The following is an 18,290-nucleotide window of genomic DNA, read 5'->3' as shown; positions in this document are numbered from 1 at the left end:
AAAACCAAAACAGACTGGAAAAAGAAAAATTAAATAGCTTTGGAAAACTCATTTGAAATTTATGAGGGATTTGAGTTTGAATATCTGCATTTACCAGTCCACAAAGAAGTAAAGAAAGAGTCTGTGGGTGAATAAGTTTCCTGTGGTTCTTCCTTTGTAACAAGACACAAAGGAAGGAGCTCTGTACTCAAGCAGGCTTTGTAAATCTGTTTAGTCTGTGTCGACATCCAGATCGCTGTCAGAATGGTGATGCAGCTCAGGAAAGCCTTTTGGGCATTAACTTGCCTTGCCCTTATATCTCAGTCTGTGCACTGACCTGCAGTTTCCAGATAACAGAAGAGTGTTGGAACACTGTGTTCACATAAATTGCAAGACCATTCTCATAGGATGCAAAGTTTGACAGTCTCTCAGAATTTGCTATTGAGGGGAACTATCTGTAATGCCTCCAATCAAGTTTTACATAAACCAGGGGTTTTCCGTTTCCATAATGTGGATCACATCCAAGCAGAGGGACTCCTTTTCAATTGCAAATAGAACCTCAAAATTGCTTGTTAGAAAAGATCCTTAAGATCGTTGAGTCCAACCATTATCTAACTCTGCCAAGTCTGATGCTAAATCATGTCCATCAGCACCACATCTCTGCCTCTTAAATGGCTCCGGGGATGGGGATTCAACTACCATTTGACCTTACAGACAAATAACAGCCTGCATTAGCACTGTGTTACAAGTAGTTTTGATATATTTTCATGAGAATAGTCTAAACCCAGGCGATAATACCTAGAATAAGGCAATCCAACAGACAGCTTCCTACAGAACACTGAAGTGCTGACTATTATGTGAACTGTTCATGGTCTGTGGACCATGAATCATTACATTCTTCATAACAATAGACTTGGAAACCTACATATCTAAATAGAGTTGCTATGTGCAAACAGGGACTCTATTTTGCAAACAGGCAAAAGGATACAGAAGAGCACACTTGGAACAAACCTCAGTTAAGTGAATTGATAGCTGGAAGGCTGGTGACATTCAAAAGTGTATTAATTCAAAGAGAACCACTAGCAGCCTGAGGCTGGAATAGGTGCTCTTAACTAAATTCGTTAAACTAACAAATGATTAGGCTACAGCAATAGAGCTGAGATGAAATGAAGACATGATTATGAGGGTCATTGGCTAAGACAAAGCACAACACACTTAATTTTTTGGAGATGACAGGCTGAAGAACTCCTGATAAGTGAATTTAACAGTAGAGTCATACTGGTTTTCTGTGGCCTTGAACCTACTTTTCTTAAGCAACCAAAATTTGGCAGGGAGTTTTAACAGCACTCGCAGGTATCTGTTATGCTTCTTAATTCTTCTACTAAAAAAATGCTTTAACTAAGAGAATGCTTCTACTAAATCTATTACAATGTTTATAGTCTTACACTTTGAAATAATTAAATCTGTTCCATTGGAAAAAAATCTAGGGAACCAGATTCTGATTATGATCTGCTGGTTACTGAATTTAATGAAAAGTACCTGCAAATCAAGAAGCATCATTGGTATTTCTAGAGATTTTTTTAGAGCTGTGTAAGGATGGCTGAACGATTTTGTTAAAGGAGCAATGTAGATGAAAACCAAGCATCACAGGGAAATGTACTGCGGCCAGTATTGGAAATTTTAATGGACTGCATTGAAATTGGTAATCTGAGTTTACATCTCATGCCATCTTTTCACAGAAGACTTCAAAACACGTTCTCAACAGCCTGACCTGTAAGGTCAGCCTTGTATCATATGATGCAGGAACAGAAAATCATGAGCTTGAATAAGGGAAGTACAGAGCTGCTGTACAATTACCCATTTTGTGCATACATCTGAATAATGATGACAAATTCCACTACTGCCTAAGGAAAGCTGACACTAAATGTAAAAACAATTTTTCTGCTCCATGTTTGTTCCTGGCTTCTCTTTTATTTACTGTATTTTCCTGTGTCTATCTGTGCCTTAGGAGAGACTTACTCACCTTTACAAAAAATGTATTTAAAAAAATATTCCTAAGAACCTTCCATACTCAGGGGTAAAAATAGGAAGAAAAAATCAGACCTAAACAAGGATATGTGTTGGACAGAAGATGGAGTCCTCCGGGCCAGGTGACTGAACATTTCTCTTCATTTTACTATCATATAGATTGAGGAATAACAGATTACAAATGAAAATTCAGCAGTGTAAAATCATGTGAATTAATCACCTTTCAGATCTTCTGGTCCTGGAAGCAACTAGCACAAAATCTGCAGATAGAATCATTGAATCAACCAGGTTGGAAGAGACCTCCAAGGTCAGCCAGTCCAACCTATCACCCAGCAGTCAACTGGACCATGGCACTAAGTGCCTCAGCCAGTCTTTTCTTGAACACCTCCAGGGACAGTGACTCCACCACCTCCTTGGGCAGCCCATTCCAATGCCAATCACTCTCTCTGTCAACAACTTCCTCCTAACATCCAGCCTGGACACCCCCCCAGCACAACTTGAGACTGTGTCCCCTTGTTCTGTTGCTGGTTGTCTGGGAGAAGAGACCAATCCCCAGATAAAAGCAATACCATCCCAAATACTGTCACTCTTTGGAGACAGTGGTGGAGATGTGATGTACAGGGGGCTAGAATGACAATTAGTCACATGCACAGTGTTATATAAGTCAATAAATCAAGATGTCAAGAATTAATTTTTCCCATGTTCATCTTGGAGGCCAATAAGTGAAGCTTGCCTTCATAACATCTGAATCGTTCATACTTTAGATATTTCCACCTTGCCCAAGACCTCACTTTCCTCTCCCCAATGCAACTGGTATTCTAGGTGTGAAATGGATGTGCTGTGACATTTTTGGAATATAATTTGTCACCTGTGAACACAGCAGACCCTTCCTGATGATTGTAATGTCCCTCCCAGTGCACTCATTTAATTTGGTTCTACGCTCATTGGTGCTAGGGGCTGTGAAAAGCTGCTGTTTGCTGCCTTCAGGGCAATCTGTGGATTTTGTATTTGATTCTCAGACATCCCTGCTGCAGCACTGACAATGCCAATTTTCAAAGGTGGCTAACACTGAGGGTTATTAGTGTTGTCTACTATATGTACTAGGATAACTTCTTCACAAGATAGGCAGGAGCCATTTTTCTTTTCCACTGGTGTGACTCAATCCTGAATGTAGGTGATTTTCGTCTCACAGTTCAGTATTTGTGCTTTTTGCTGCATCTAAAGACTGTACCAACGGTCAAAAGTCACCAACAAAGTTCCCAACAGCTTCAAGAGCAAAGAGAAAAGATGCTGAGGTATTATCCTTCCAATTCAAAGTTAAGCCACATAGTCAAAAAGAGGCAACTACCCTTACCCATTGCATATTCTGTGCAGAGGGAATTTTTGTCTCATGATCTCTTAATTTAGTTCTTAGCAGTAACTCCTTTCACTGAAAAGAAAGACCTACCACAGACAAATGTAGATCAGACTTTACAATGTACTTAGATGAAAAAAAAAAGTAATCTGTAGCTGCCCATTTATCAGCATCTTTGTCATCTGAGAAACAGAACTGAAACATTGAAAAAGATCAATGCCTTTTAACTCTGCCATTCCTAGGATTGTTCTTCCTGTGCACACTTCTCTGTTTTGCAGGGCAAACACATAAAGCACTCAACAGACAAGAGGGACTCCCAGCAAAAGAGAATCTACGAATCTTCAATGATGCTGGATACGAGTGGGAAGACCATGACAAATTGTTCACACTTCTTCATCAAATCTAACTACTTTTCCAGTACATGCTTATGCTCTGAACTCTGATTTGGAGTTCCTTTGTGGAAGAACAACCCAAACGAAATGATAGGGAGTAAAAGGGCAACTGCTCTGCAGGTATGAGATAGATACACAGATTGATTTGTTGCCAATTCTGTTAATTTAGTTGAAAAAGTTCTCAATAATTTGTGTCCATCATCATTATTTACATGGAATCATCATTTACTCTGCTAATTAACTGCATTTATGCTAGAAATACAATCAGTGAAATAACATCTTTAATCTTCAGTTACAAGTTGTAGGGCTGTACAAAAGTGTTTGTGTGTTCCACAGTGGTCAGAATTTATGTATTTTATGATCTTTAGACAGAAGCATCTTCAGAAAAGTGTTTGGGATTTTGCTAAGCTGGAAGAGAGATGGCTGTAGCTCCTGACACTTACAGGGAAGGGACTGAGGGAGCAAAGCCAGGTTCTTCACAGCAGTGCACAGTGAGTGGGCGAGAGACTATGGACGGAAGTTGAAAGAAGAGAAATCCAAGCTGAAACTAAGGAAACTCTTTCCCCTTGGGACAGCCAGGCAGTGGTGCAGGTTGTCCATGGAGGCTGCGCTGGCTCCATCATTGGAAATTTCCAAGCTCTGACAGGGCACAACCCTGAGCAGTCTGATCTGAGCTCAGCTCTCAGCTCAAAGTGAGGCTGCTCTGGAGACCTCCCGACTCCCTTCACATCTGGGTTTTCCTGCGATTCCACGTTGGCATCTGTGAGAAGGAGAGGGCCCACCTATATAGACATGCATGGAAATGAGCCAAACCACTCAAGTAGATCCTATATCCCAGTGTTCCTAGGAGAGCCTGAGTGAAATTCTAACATCACTTAGGTCATGGTCAAAATTCCCAGTGATTTTGCCAGGATATCACCCATTTTATTTTGTCTTTAAATATGGAGAAGGAATCCTGGAGTTTTGCCACCCGTTTCGCAGAGGTCATGTCATACCACATGAAAAAGGGTGGCTAGTCCTGTGCTGACCAGGGAGCCTTGGCTAGCTGTATCTGCACTCAGCTCTTAGTTAAGTGTCTAAAATGAGGTAGACTGAATCCAGGCATGAGAGTTAGAACAACATTGAATATTTAGATAGATTTTTTTCCCCCTCATATATCTAATTTGAGGTTGGACATACATCACTTTCCATGGGAAACAAATACTCGTGGCTGGCACCTGAAGTTACCCATGTACCCATTTAGACAGACATTTCTCTTAAGTGTCTGGTGGTCAGATACTGGGTACAACTGTCTAATTTTACCAGCTGACCCATAGTTAGACATGATCTCACGTGTGGAAAGAACTCCAGACAGTGTCCATTCAGGTTAAATACCTTGTTGCATTTCTAATGGCATGTACTACATATATACACACACATATATACTTATACACATATGTATGAAGTTTCCTCTGCTTCTCATTTAGAGAAATCTGAAGATGTGTTCAAGATCTAAATTACCTGAAGTGTGTGCTGCTTTAGAATAGTAGATGAAATAATTCTGGTTTGTCATCCAGCCCATTCCCTCATGTGTGCTGATATACACCAGACTCAGTCACACCCACAGTCACACTCCACTCAGTCTCTCAGAACCTGACTTCTTTTTTCTGGGGGTTAGTTAAAAGTCAGAGGGATTAGATCAATGAAACACAAGGTGAATCACTATAAAAATGTTAAGAATGGTAAATCTGCCTATTGGCATTTTAATCTTTGCAGGATTGCTCTAATTAATACCTTCTTAAGTTTCTCACCTCAGCTGAATCAGCTTCCTTAGCCCACTTAGAGATGCAAGTCTTTTGCTATTTTGTTTTCAATGAAATTAAATCTATACATTGTTGCACCAAAATTATTAGCATACAAACTTGGCCTCTAATAAGAACCTGTTGCACTGATTAAGTATTTATTACATGTAATTGTGTTATGAATCATTTATGCAAAGAGTTCCAATATATTTCACATTCACTAGGTGAAAATCTATGGCCTGCTGAAGGCTGCAGAAATACTTGGGGTACATCACGTGGTTAAAGAATATATAGTTTTTGGAACTCTAAGAGGAACTCTCTTTTGTGTCATCTTAGAGACAAAGCTTTATTTAATTTTAGATGTAACAAAAGGTTTCAGTATCGAACCTGTCATGTAAGAAGGTAAATCTTTTTTTTGAGTGTCAGTGATAAACATGGATTCAAAATACACCACATTCTAGTTAGAAAAGAAAAAGAAACAGTCCAATAAAAAAAATGTCTGCTTTTCAAGATGTCTCCATAATTAAAGCTATTTTTACCTTCTGGTCTTTGCACTGCTATAACTGGATCTCTAGTCTCATGCCCCTGCTTACAGTTCTTCCCTGCCCTTTGTTTTGCCAATAGTATTTTGAGGAAAATTACAGAGCTGGCATACTTATATCTCATGAATCAAGACTAGTTCCTGCCTAGAAAAGATGTATCTGGCTAAACATCTAACAAGTGGTGAGGATTTGGCTTGCCTCATCTGCAGTGTTGGCTCTGATCTACTTTCACTTCTATCCACAGGGCACTCCCATGAGCAAGGCAAAAAGGATTATATTTACAGTTCTTCCACTGCCCCAAAGAAAGGTCACCAAGAGGTGCTACCAGAGGTTAAAAACAAACGAATGTGTACAGCCATTTCAAAGCATACAATTAATATGATTTTAAACATCATGACGTGTCATATGTTCACTACATTAGTGTTGCTGCTGCATGCAGGTACCAATAGTTGAATTCTCACTTATGTTTCTTTTTAAGGATTGAAGGAGTTGCAGGTGGGGTTGAGAGCTGAACTCTACTTAAAAGGATCTAAAAGTACCCAGTGTTTTCAATGGGATTTGAATTTGGGCCTTAATGCTCATATCTGGAATTCCAGAAAATATTCAGAGGTACCTGGAACAGTCACCCTGTTACTACCACAGCCAGAAAGATGACACCCATCTAGCTAGTGTGCTTCGCAGCCTTTCATTACAAGTACAATAGGATATTCGTTCTAAGGGTCAGTGGGATCCCATTCTTTAATAATAAAGTCCAAATTTGTATATGTAAAGGTCATGCAAAATCAGCAGCTTGCCAGTGAGTCCCAGGCAGAACACTAAAAGGGATGAGGAGCCTGGGAGGGATGGATGGAGGGTGCCAGGAACAGTTCTGTCTGGGATCTGTCAACCTCACACAGCACTACGATGGCATGATCTCAAGGTTTCTGTGATCACCTGTCATTACACAGCTTCTGAAGGGTGCCCGAGAAATGTGAACTTCATCTTCATCATCATCATCATTGTGATTAAGTGAAGAGGAAGCTTTCCTTGGTAAACATGTGCAGAAAATTACTCATTTACATGTATGACTTCAGCTGCTGGGATGAGCACCATTGCCAACTAAAAATGTGCACAAAGTCTTGCAAAACATTTGACTACTGTATCTTTTAGTAGTAAAGCTACACTTTGCTTTTCTCTCAAATGGCAATCTGCAGAGACTCACATTTTATTCCTTTGGCACTGATTTCACCCTTTCTTTTTTTCATTAAAGAATCTTTTCCTCTAGAGGTGCCAGGGCATAGTGCAAACTGAAATACACATCTTTTGTGAGAGATAGGACAAGTCACTCAGGGTAACACCACACAGTAGCCTTACACAGAGGAAGAAAACACTCTGACATTTAGAGGCTTCTGCTGCTCTGTGGGCTGTGGTAGAGATGTGACCAGTACAGTGATTTCATAGTTTTTCAGGTCATGAGGTCAGATTATTACTCAGATCTAAAGAAATTAACTAAAAATCAGCAAATTCCTACTTTGCTGAAGTTTAGAGTGGGAAGATGGTGAGTGTACCTAGAACGTGTGTTGCTTGACGTGGCCTGGCTTTAATGCACATGCATAAGACCCATGAATCACAGGCAGTTGCAAATATTGTCTCAGGGAACAAGTTCACTTTAAATAGATAGTCTTTTCAAGGGCTTTGCTGAACTGAAGCCAGAAGGATTAAATGCAGGATATTAATAAAAAGAAAAATCCACATACACTGATATGGTGGAATAAGTGCCTCCTTTTTCTGTGCTATGTATCTTCACCATCTGAAACACAGGCCAGTACTGAGGGCAGTGCCATGATTCCCACTGGAAGATACTGAAGAGGGCAGTTATATGAATCCCTTTTTATATCTACACTGGGCACGTCCTCTGAGGTTAAAAAGTCCCTGGAATGTTCACAGGCATACTGAACACAGCCAGAAAGGGTGACCTTAGCAGGGAGGTGATCTCCTTGCATCAAGTCCTGGAACAGCATGGCTTGCTTTTTACTTAATGGTTCTCTTCCTGCCAAGCTCTGTCTATACTGTCTCTATTCTTACTTCTCCACTGTATTATCAAAAGTAATCATTACAATCACCAACATTTTGCTATTTGCTTTTTATTATTCTATTTGCCTCCTCATTTCCTATTTTCTACTTTTTTTCCCCTTGGTTCATCCTCATGCATTTCAAACTAAAGCAGTACATGCTAACACATGTGACAGAACTCTATTAAATGCTCTATGAGCAAAGGAGAGACACTTCAGTTTGTCAGAAGCCACCTTAACTTGACATCCCACATCCATCAATTCCTATATATGCTTGTAGGTGGCCTGCTGTGATGGAATCAGTAGAGACCATAGGGTTGTTCTAGTACAATATCTTCAAGCTCAAGAAGCAGGTCTGCCTGTGCACAGGAAATCTGACATAAGGCTAGGCACTGAATAATATGGAAGGACAATAAATAGGAATAAATAACATCATAGAATCAACCAGATTGGAAGAGACCTCTAAGATCAGCCAGTCCAACCCAGCACCCAGCCCTAGCCAGTCAACTAGACCATGGCACTAAGTGCCTCATCCAGGCTTTTCTTGAACACCTCCAGGGATGGCGACTCCACCACCTCCCTGGGCAGCCCATTCTAATGCCAATCACTCCCTCTGTGTAGAACTTCCTCCTAACATCCATCCTATACTTCCCGTGGCACAACTTGAGACTGTGTCCCCTTGCTCTGTTGCTGGTTGTCTGGGAGAAGATACCAACCCCCACCTGGCTACAACCTCCCTTCAGGTAGTTGTAGACAGCAATGAGGTTCCCCCTGAGCCTCCTCTTCTCCAGGCTGCCCACCCCCTGCTCCCTCAGCCTCTCCTCATAGGGTTTGTGTTCCAGGCCTTTCACCAGCTTTGTCGCCCTTCTCTGGACACGTCCAGCACCTAAACGTGGACTTGCTTTCAGACAGAGCTCTCTGGATGACATCTGAGGGCATAATTGCCAAACACTGAGAGCTGCTGTGCTAGGTGCATACTTCAGATGCCTTTTCACCTAGAAGTTAATCTTCAGCTTGGAGCATTGTGCTGTCTCTGGACTATAATGTGAGTTTAGCTACCTACTTGACACATGAACAGCAACACGTAGTGGTTTCAGTCTCCAACTGAACCCTTTGTTCTCTAGTTGTCACAATACATGGTGGAAGAAAGTCAAAGCTCTTAACATTATGCCACAAAATGCCACAGGCATGTGAACAAGATCGTTACCAGATTACCCCTAAACAGGATTACAAAAAGAATTCAGAGAAAAGCATGTCAAATCAATGACCTTCTAAAGAGTGTAAGGAACCGAAATAACCTTGCTTAAAGTCATTGGTACTCAAATAGCTTACTAATGCCAGGGTCTGACTGTGCCTGGCTTTCCATTTCATATACACCTACATTGCTCTGAGGCAATTTGCAAACATTATGACAGAGTGGAGGATTGCCTGCTCTTGAAGTGCTCTATTATTAATGAACTCATGGCAGCTCTGTACCACATTTCACGACAGGAAGAGAGCAATACTGTGTGCAAATGAAACTGTGGGTTTGTTTGAGTAAGCAGCATGTAATTATCCAGACTGGAAGGTGGCCAGGGCACTAAAGCTGATGCTCTAACACTAACCTGGCAGCATTCAGAACGCAGCATGTTTGCAAACTCTTTGCTGCAGTTCAGTTTCCAAGGTTCAGCACTAGACAGGAATATATTCTCTACTATGTTCTGATGGCAGCACATCCTCCTACTGAATATAGTCCCATAATTTACTTTTGCTGCCTAGCTGTGATTCTGATATCTTTACTTTTACTCCATCAAGAAAACTGAAGAATGAGAACAATAGTATATCCCCATGTTTCCAGCAGCCTGGATTCATTAAGTGTCAGTGAAAAATTGCTCCACAGAGTTTTCCTCTCAGGTCCAAACAACACAGGTATTAAAATGCAGAGTAATGCACATTAGGATGAAGGTAATGCATGTCAGGCTGAGGGTCATGTGCATCATGAGCATGTCACAAAGACATTAGCAAGCCTAAAAACTTCACTTACTTGTAATCTATCTCATAAACTGCTGTCAAAAGCAACATTATTTCTTTCCTTATTCCTCAGACAGTATCAAATGACTAAAGAAGGAAACTCAGCAAGTCACTACATGGAATAACTGCAGGGAGAGGCCAATAAGTTTGCACAGAGTGGGAAGGAAGCCAGTTCAGCTGTGGGGTTTGTCTTGAAATGATGTGAAGTGGGTGGGAGGTGCAGAGATTTGTCAAGGCAAAGGTTGTTACCCACAAGGAAGAGGGTGTATAGGCTTGTTGGCAGAACTCAGTTTACAGGAACAAAATCTTTCATGAAGCATAGCTTACAAACTTTGCCATCTGGGATCAGGCAGGGATACCTACCTGGTTCAATGGAAATATCATGCTTCCAGGTACTGCATCAGCTTTGGGTACTGGAAGCAAATAATGGGTCTTTTAATAGCTGTAATACTACTCGGTTTTCTATAGTGAGCTTTGCATATTCCAGTAGTGGGAAGGTTTGGTGCCTGGATAATTCAATTTTCCAAAGGGAGAGAACAAATTCACACAGTTTTTTGGACCTTAGGTACAGTATATGGTAGAGGAGACTGAGCCTATTGCTGGCTGGCTCCAAGCCAGAAGAGTCAACATCTGAATTGAAAGCAAAATTACAAAAAAACCCAGCTCTACCACTTGAAAGGAACATGGACCACATTGTTCTTCCCAGCATGATTTTACATCAGGTAGAACACACTAATGCCCCAAGATTTAAACCTATGGTATAGAATGACTGCTTGTTTCATTGTTTGTATTTTGCTAACTCTGATGGAAATCCCAAGATTTTGTGCTAGGCCAAGTGTAATGTTTCTTTTTTTTTAGTGCTTTGATGGAACTGGGTTTTTTTCAGAATAATTTTTTTTTTTTTTTCCATTTCATTTTCTCAGAGTAGTGCTTTGGACTCATTTTTCATGGGCTGCTGAAATCGCTGATGTCTTACTGAGCTCAGGCAAACAATAGAAAAATGCTGTAATTCGTAAGTACTAGTGAGGAGGCTGACTAGACAGTGGCTGGACATTATTGAAGACCAATTTTCCCAGAGCTGTCTGCAGATGTTTATTTAGCTAACTACTCCATCACTAAGATTTTTGTCTTGCCTGCGTTAATGATGGCAGTGTTGACTTCAAGGCAAATATAGTGAACAACTAAGCTTTTCATCATCATCACTTCTGCTGCAGGACTATCTAAGCATTCAGATCCCAATGTTTCTGCTGCCAAAGCCTTTTTGTACTATTTCCTTTTTCTGTGGCTGAGTCCTTTGTGAAAAACCTTAAATTAAATGTTCCACTCACATTCTCGGCGCCAGCAAGTGCTCATGTTTTCTGCATCTCCGCACCTTTCCTCAGAGCGTGCTCTGTTCACTGCTATGTTGTTTCTCTGTTAAACCAACTGTTCGGACATCTGTAACAAGAGGAATTGGGGTGAACTCCTGCAGTAGTTTGACCTAGATGGCTAGAGATCTCCACTCACAGGAGTAATTGTGATAGCTTACTAAGAAAAATGTTAATGGTTATAATATAACTATGCATAGTGCATATAATATAGTATAAATGTATCAGTGTGTCACAGTACCATCAGGGTTGGAAGACACCTCACAGATCATCAAGTCCAACCCTTTACCACAGAGCTCAAGGCTAGACCATGGCACCAAGTGCCACGTCCAATCCTGCCTTGAACAGCCCCAGGGACGGCGACTCCACCACCTCCCCGGGCAGCCCATTCCAGTGTCCAATGACTCTCTCAGTGAAGAACTTTCTCCTCACCTCAAGCCTAAATCTCCCCTGGCGCAGCCTGAGGCTGTGTCCTCTCCTTCTGGCGCTGGCCACCTGAGAGAAGAGAGCAACCTCCTCCTGGCCACAGCCTCCCCTCAGGTAGTTGTAGACAGCAATAAGGTCACCCCTGAGCCTCCTCTTCTCCAGGCTAAACAATCCCAGCTCCCTCAGCCTCTCCTCGTAGGGCTGTGCTCAAGGTCTCTCACCAGCCTCGTCGCCCTTCTCTGGACACGCTCAAGCATCTCAATGTCCCTCCTAAACTGGGGGGCCCAGAACTGAACACAGTACTCAAGGTGTGGTCTAACCAGTGCAGAGTACAGGGGCAGAATGACTTCCCTGCTCCTGCTGACTACACCATTAAGTATTTAACATTAGATATAGTAACTCATTAGTTCACTGATCCCTGAAATTCCCTGAAACATAGAAAGGAAAAACACCACTGATAAATTCTAAGACTGGGACTTAAATGTAATGCTTTTACTTTTAACTGCATAAGTTTTTCTGTAGCTGAAGAGTCATAAGTCTCTGTCAGGAAGTAGCTTTTGAGGCAAACAGGTTCAACTTTCTAAAACATCCATGTGGCTGAAAGCTTACTGTTTTACAAAACCACTTTTGTGTCGTGTCCAACACCCAAAAGCACTTCTGGGCCCTAATATAACTTCTCAGAATTTAAATGCATATTAATATATTACATGCAATATTATTATGCATTTCCATTCTGATCAAAATTAACACTATGCAAGTAACATTTTTGATGTTATTTCAAGTGGCCATGACAGCAACATAAAAGAGATGCCATGGGCTAAATAAAATGAAAGGTAATCAAACTCGTATTAAGTACTTTGCAAGTAGGACAATAGCTTGATTAACATCAGCAGGAATAGCAAAGATAATAGATAAGTCTACAGAGCTCTGAAATAGTTTTTGGCAGTCCAGTCTGAAATAATCTACTATGACAGAAACAGATCTCACACCATTTAGTCAGATCAACTTCTACGCTGACTTCAGCTACTGTGTTTTCCTCTATGGAGGGCACAGGTCATGGCAAAAAGTAGAATATGAAAATTCAAAGCTTACTGAAAATTACTTCTTGCTATTTTCTCTTTATTGGTTATGGGAGTGGTAGGTAATGCTAACAGAGTGGTACAGGAGACTTTTACTTGCTTAGGAACCAGCAAGTACCTTAGAGAAGAGAGAGAAGGATTTTGAAGGCTATTATGAAAGACAAAAAGGTTAACATTGGGCCAATTTGATGACAATACCCTAAACATTACCAAGTACACAAATGCAGCTACAGTATGTAATTTTATTTCATATAGGCTTTCCCCATGCAGTTCTCTATCTATTAAAATGAATCAAATCCAATTTCTAATGGACCTTTCAAAAGTTCCTCCAATGTCAGAACACAGTTTGCACACCAGTGTGGGTCTCAGCTGTGCCTGGATATGAAGTGGAACAGTTACACACTGGGAACATATTGTGCAGGTAGATTTCCTAATTCAGTCATCAAAACTACCAGCAAAACATTTACAGTTAAATGATGGTCAGAAGCATGAAACACATGAATCCCTGATGAATTAATTTTCAAAAGTACAGGGCAGGATGACAGCACTGGAGTCCTCAGGGTCAAAATATAAGCCTTATATCTGAAATGCTGTGCCTTGCTCTTGTTTCCCTCATGATATAAACTGAATTATGACCTCTCCCTTTCATGCTTTTCCCTCCTTCCCTTTACATAAGGCAGTGGGAGTTATAACCCAAACAAAACTATATAAATAGCGTAGGGTAAACATTACCCTTTAGCTACAGCTGTTGAATTCATTCCATGACACTAGTGAAATTCAAACAGATCAGAGGAAAGAATGTGTCTCAGAGGACTTAACTGAAGGGGCTCTCAGAAAAATCAGTGTGAACCTTTCCAATGATTCCAGAGAAAACTGTTTTAGATCCAGCAGCCAGAGAATTCTGACTTAAAACTGAAATTCATCCTATTTAGCCATAGTTGTTTACTATAAACACAAGACGGTTCCTAGAAATGTATCTGAGTTCTAAGACATGGTTTTAACATGCAAATAATTTTATTGAAAACAATTATTTTTGCAAATTAAAGCCAAAATGGTCCAAAGCAGTGCTGAAACTGATTCCTTGACTTTTATGGATGTTGATTTTAGTGGAACTAAATCCATGTTTTCTAAAAGCAAACATTGGCAACAATCTTCAGTTCTTTCAGTTACCTAATTTCAGTTACTGCATTTGAAGAAAAGTGATGGTGTATAAAAGCTATACCAATAAACCTCACAAATGTTGCAGCAAATGCATTTGTTCTACAGTGTGAGTATGCAAATCTTCTCCCTCAATGCTACAGATGTTTTCCTCCAAGTTTTCTGTTCTAACAGGACATACAACTCATCCTTCAAAGATCTTTTAAAAAGAAATATTAGTACTGGCAGCTTGTACATTGTAGATAGACCTTGGCAGAACAGAATTATCTTGCTTATAAAGTACCTACCCTGGAGCACTTAGCAAGAATGTTAGACTCCAAAGTAGGCCAGCCTTGAGAGCAGTCTTCTCCTGACACAAGCAATGTGGACAACGTGCTAAGTTTTTCTCTGCAGTTATCACCCTCACATTTCCTATACATCTCTTGGAATGTTTTTGTCATCTCTTTGTTGCTATTGCTTGGTACCCAAAGCTTTCATTCATGGTCACTGAGAAGCTAGAAGGAGCTCGGAGCTGGCAAATATGTCCATTTCAGCCATAATGCACAAGAGATTCAGGAGAGTGGTTCTCTGGGTCACAACTGGCAAAGTTAATCTTTGTTGAAAAAGCCACCTCACTTGCATTCATAGAAGGACTTCACTCCAAATCTCAGTGTTTCTTACATATTTTCTTTCTTTACAGTGATTGTTATTTAGCTTAAAACAGCGCAAGGGAACATCAATACTTTAAGAGGTTCAGCACACTCTGGTGGTGGAGATGGCTGTTGGGTGACAGCAGCCAGGAGCCTTATGAATGGCTGAGTGCAGCACAAATAGAGAAATGTTGGGGTCATGAAAGGGCCAGAGAAATGACACAGTTCCTTCCCTTTTCCTCCATAAGACAGTTCCATCCTGGAAAATAGAATAAGTCTATTTTCTTGGGACAAGAAAGTGCTCTGATTTTTTTAGAATACATATGGCAGTCTTAACCAGATATCTAAGCAAGACTCAGATGTGATATGGCAGTGGCAAGGGCACAAGGACGAGAAGCTTGATGTGAGTCAACAATGTGCACATGCAGCCCAGAAGGCAAATCACATCCTGGGCTGCATCACAAGCAGTGTGGCCGACATTCAGAAAGGTGATTCTTCCAACTCAACTCTGTTCTGGTGAGATCTCATCTGGAGGTACTGCATTCAGCTCTGGAAGAGCAGGTCCAGAGGAAGGCCACAAAGATGATCAGAGGACTGGAGCTCCTCTCCTATGAAGACAGGCTGAAAGAAATGAGGCTTTTCAGCTTGGAGACAAGGAGACTCTGGCAGACCTTACAGCTGTGTTTCAGTATCTAAAGGGGAGCTACAGTCAAACTGGGGAAGGACTGTTTAAAAGGGCTTGTAGTATTGCTACAGTGAGGGGCAATGGTTGGAAACTGGGGCAAAGTAGATTTATGTTAAGCATAAAAAGGAAGCTCTTTCCATTGAGAGTGGTAAAATACTGGAACAGGTTTCCTAGGGATATGGTTGAGGCTCCATTCCCAGAGACATTCAAGATCAGACTCAAAGTGGCCCTGGGCAATCTGGTCCAGTTGGAGGTGTCCTTGCTTAGGACAGAGGGGTTGGACAAGATGACTTTTAAGCATCTCACTCAACCCAATGCAATCTGTGAGTCTTTGTAGCTCTGCTGTCCTGAGTGTTCATTTGCTGTTAATAATTGCCATTTTGTCTATGAAAGGGAATATACAATCACAGCACACTTGTTAATAAAATCATCAGCAACAACAAAATAATAAACTGGTAACAAGCTTGAAAGCAGAGTTATTATTTAACAAGCAACCTCCAATTACTCCTATTACTAACCTCCTTAGCTTAATTATATCACTGGAATGCATGCTTAACATTACCCATAACGGTTAATGAGCTGATTCTTTCAAAGTCACCTGCTCTTATTAACCAGTAATCTAATCAGGCTAACCCTTACATTTCAGGGAATGACCAAGGCAGGCAGCAGCAGGTATATGTGAACTTTGCAGCCCTACTTCAGAATTCACTAACATTAGAATTGTGAATTAGCAGACCACCCGCCAGTACAAATTTAATCTAGATCAGAAGTAAACCCATAATAACTTTTGCCACATTTTTTTTTACTTACTAGGGATAAACAGTACTAATCAGGAATAAATTTGGGTAGATTTAAACTAAGCTTTCACCTTTTTTGTGTGTAATTATTTTAAATGACACTCGAACTCAGGAGAATAAACTTATTCTTAATGCATGTGTCCATGCCATTTTTGTCTCTAAAGTAACTGTTGCCCCAGGAGGTAAGAGATTAAATTGCCCAGGGTTAGTTAATAAGAAGAAAGAATGAATTGGGAGGGATATTTTGTACTTCACTCAATTTGTGCTGCTGCATGTGACAAAAAACCCAGACATCAAAATAATTCAAGTGGAAACCCAAAATCGGTGTAGTGAATTCTGCACTGCAAGCCTAGCCAATGCATTTCTCCAACACGTGGGCAGTATCAAGGCAACAAAGTGGTTTGTGTAACAGCTTCTCCATCTGAGGGTGCCATCTCTATGTACAACATTTTAATTTCTATGATAAACTGCCACTGCACCAGTTACAAATGAAGACTCCATCAGTAAACAGAAATTGTGGTCAGGAAAGGACAACTTAAAATGTGGTATGGAAAAGTTGGCTGCCCTCTCATGTATCACAGAATCATATAATTGGTTTGGGTGGAAAAGATATCTAAGAGCCAGTCCAATTGTTAACCCACATCACCATGTGCCAAAGTATTATGTCTACAATAGCTTTTGAACAAGTATTCTTCAATCCCAAAGGCTACCACCTGAAGGATCTCTTATTTCCACATGGACTTCTCTGTTTTAAAGATAGGGAGGGTGTAAATTTTTATATCAATAACTGCAGCTATTTCAGTTTTGGATTGCAGATTTCCACCTAAGAGAACAGGCACAGAATGTCCAAAACCCTGCAAGCTGTACTTTGCCAGAATTTCTTTTAAATCACTGAAAATAAAGGCAAAGTTTAGAAGACAAAACAAGCAGTCAAAGCTGATCTTAGAAAAAACCCACTGCTTCTTCATTTTTGCCACCTTTGTGCAGCTTCCTAGAAAGTTGTTTGCAATGGATGTACACTACACAGTTGAAATATCCCCTCAAAAAGCTTTCAGAAGGCGCCTATCTGAGGTTCTTCACATTAGCTATTATTCAAAGTGTAGCTTTTTTCCTGACAACATAGTGCAGTTCACACTGGTTTACTCCCTGTTGTGACACTCCTGTGCATCTAGGATTGCCCAGGAGAAGCAAAATATACTGAAATGGAAAAAGACACTTGAAGCTGAGTGCCAAAGACACAGAAAAGCATAGATAAGGAAAGTAATTTTCAGTGTAATCTTCCACCAAGCTGTGTAATTTTCAAAGATTCAGGGGGTTCATTTTTAAATATGAGAAGCAATGAAAAACATTCCCTTAAAAAAAAAGAAATGAAAACCATGTTTTCTTCAGCATGAGGTTGTTTTAATACCAAAAGAAAGATCTCATTACTATTACAAGACATGCCACCACCTATTTTCTCCTTGTATACATGGAGAAACACAGATTTAGATCATCTGCTAATAGTGACCCTGCTCTTGATCTCAGACTTACACTACTGGTTTTGTTATGAATATCATGGATGTGCTTTAGCATTATCTCAGAAGTACTTGCGTATGTGAAGCAGAGCTGGTGTCTCAAGACACCACAAAAAAAAAAAGTAGTAATCTAAAGAAGTCAAATAATTGGAATTCACCTCCTTAAAAGAGATATATTACTGCAGGAACAGGTGCAAAAATGGGCTTATAGATAACATCTAACAAATCTTGTAATTTGACATCTCATTAGATTCTGAACAAGTGCTTTAACATTGCTGAGTTAGAATTAGCTAAGAAAGTCTAGAGAGGGCACTGACATGCTATAGTGTGTTATAAACAGTGCAACCATGAGAAAAGATTCATAATGAATTTCCAGTTTTCAAAAGCACTGATTGAACTGGAAATACAATCTATGCATTACCTATTTCTGTAGTGAAATAACCAATCCCTTCCCTGATCACAACATTACTGACTGAGAAAAACATACCATCAGAAGTC

General features: G+C 40.4%; 1 long non-coding RNA gene across 1 annotated transcript in view; it reads right to left on the bottom strand.

Annotated features, from left to right (window-relative positions):
• Positions 1–3,274: 3,274 nt before the first annotated feature.
• Positions 3,275–18,290, bottom strand: part of LOC135181405 (uncharacterized) — a 63,317-nt gene continuing 48,301 nt past the window's right edge. The window contains exons 2-3 of the long non-coding RNA XR_010304846.1: positions 11,466–11,574; positions 3,275–4,535 (exon numbers count right to left, since the gene is read on the bottom strand). This is a non-coding gene — a long non-coding RNA (uncharacterized LOC135181405). The remainder of the gene's footprint in view (positions 4,536–11,465; positions 11,575–18,290) is intronic.

The sequence above is a fragment of the Pogoniulus pusillus genome, chromosome 14 (genome assembly GCF_015220805.1).
Source record: "Pogoniulus pusillus isolate bPogPus1 chromosome 14, bPogPus1.pri, whole genome shotgun sequence".
NCBI classification, from domain to species: Eukaryota; Metazoa; Chordata; class Aves; order Piciformes; family Lybiidae; genus Pogoniulus; species Pogoniulus pusillus.
This window is presented reverse-complemented; position numbering and strand designations above follow the sequence as displayed.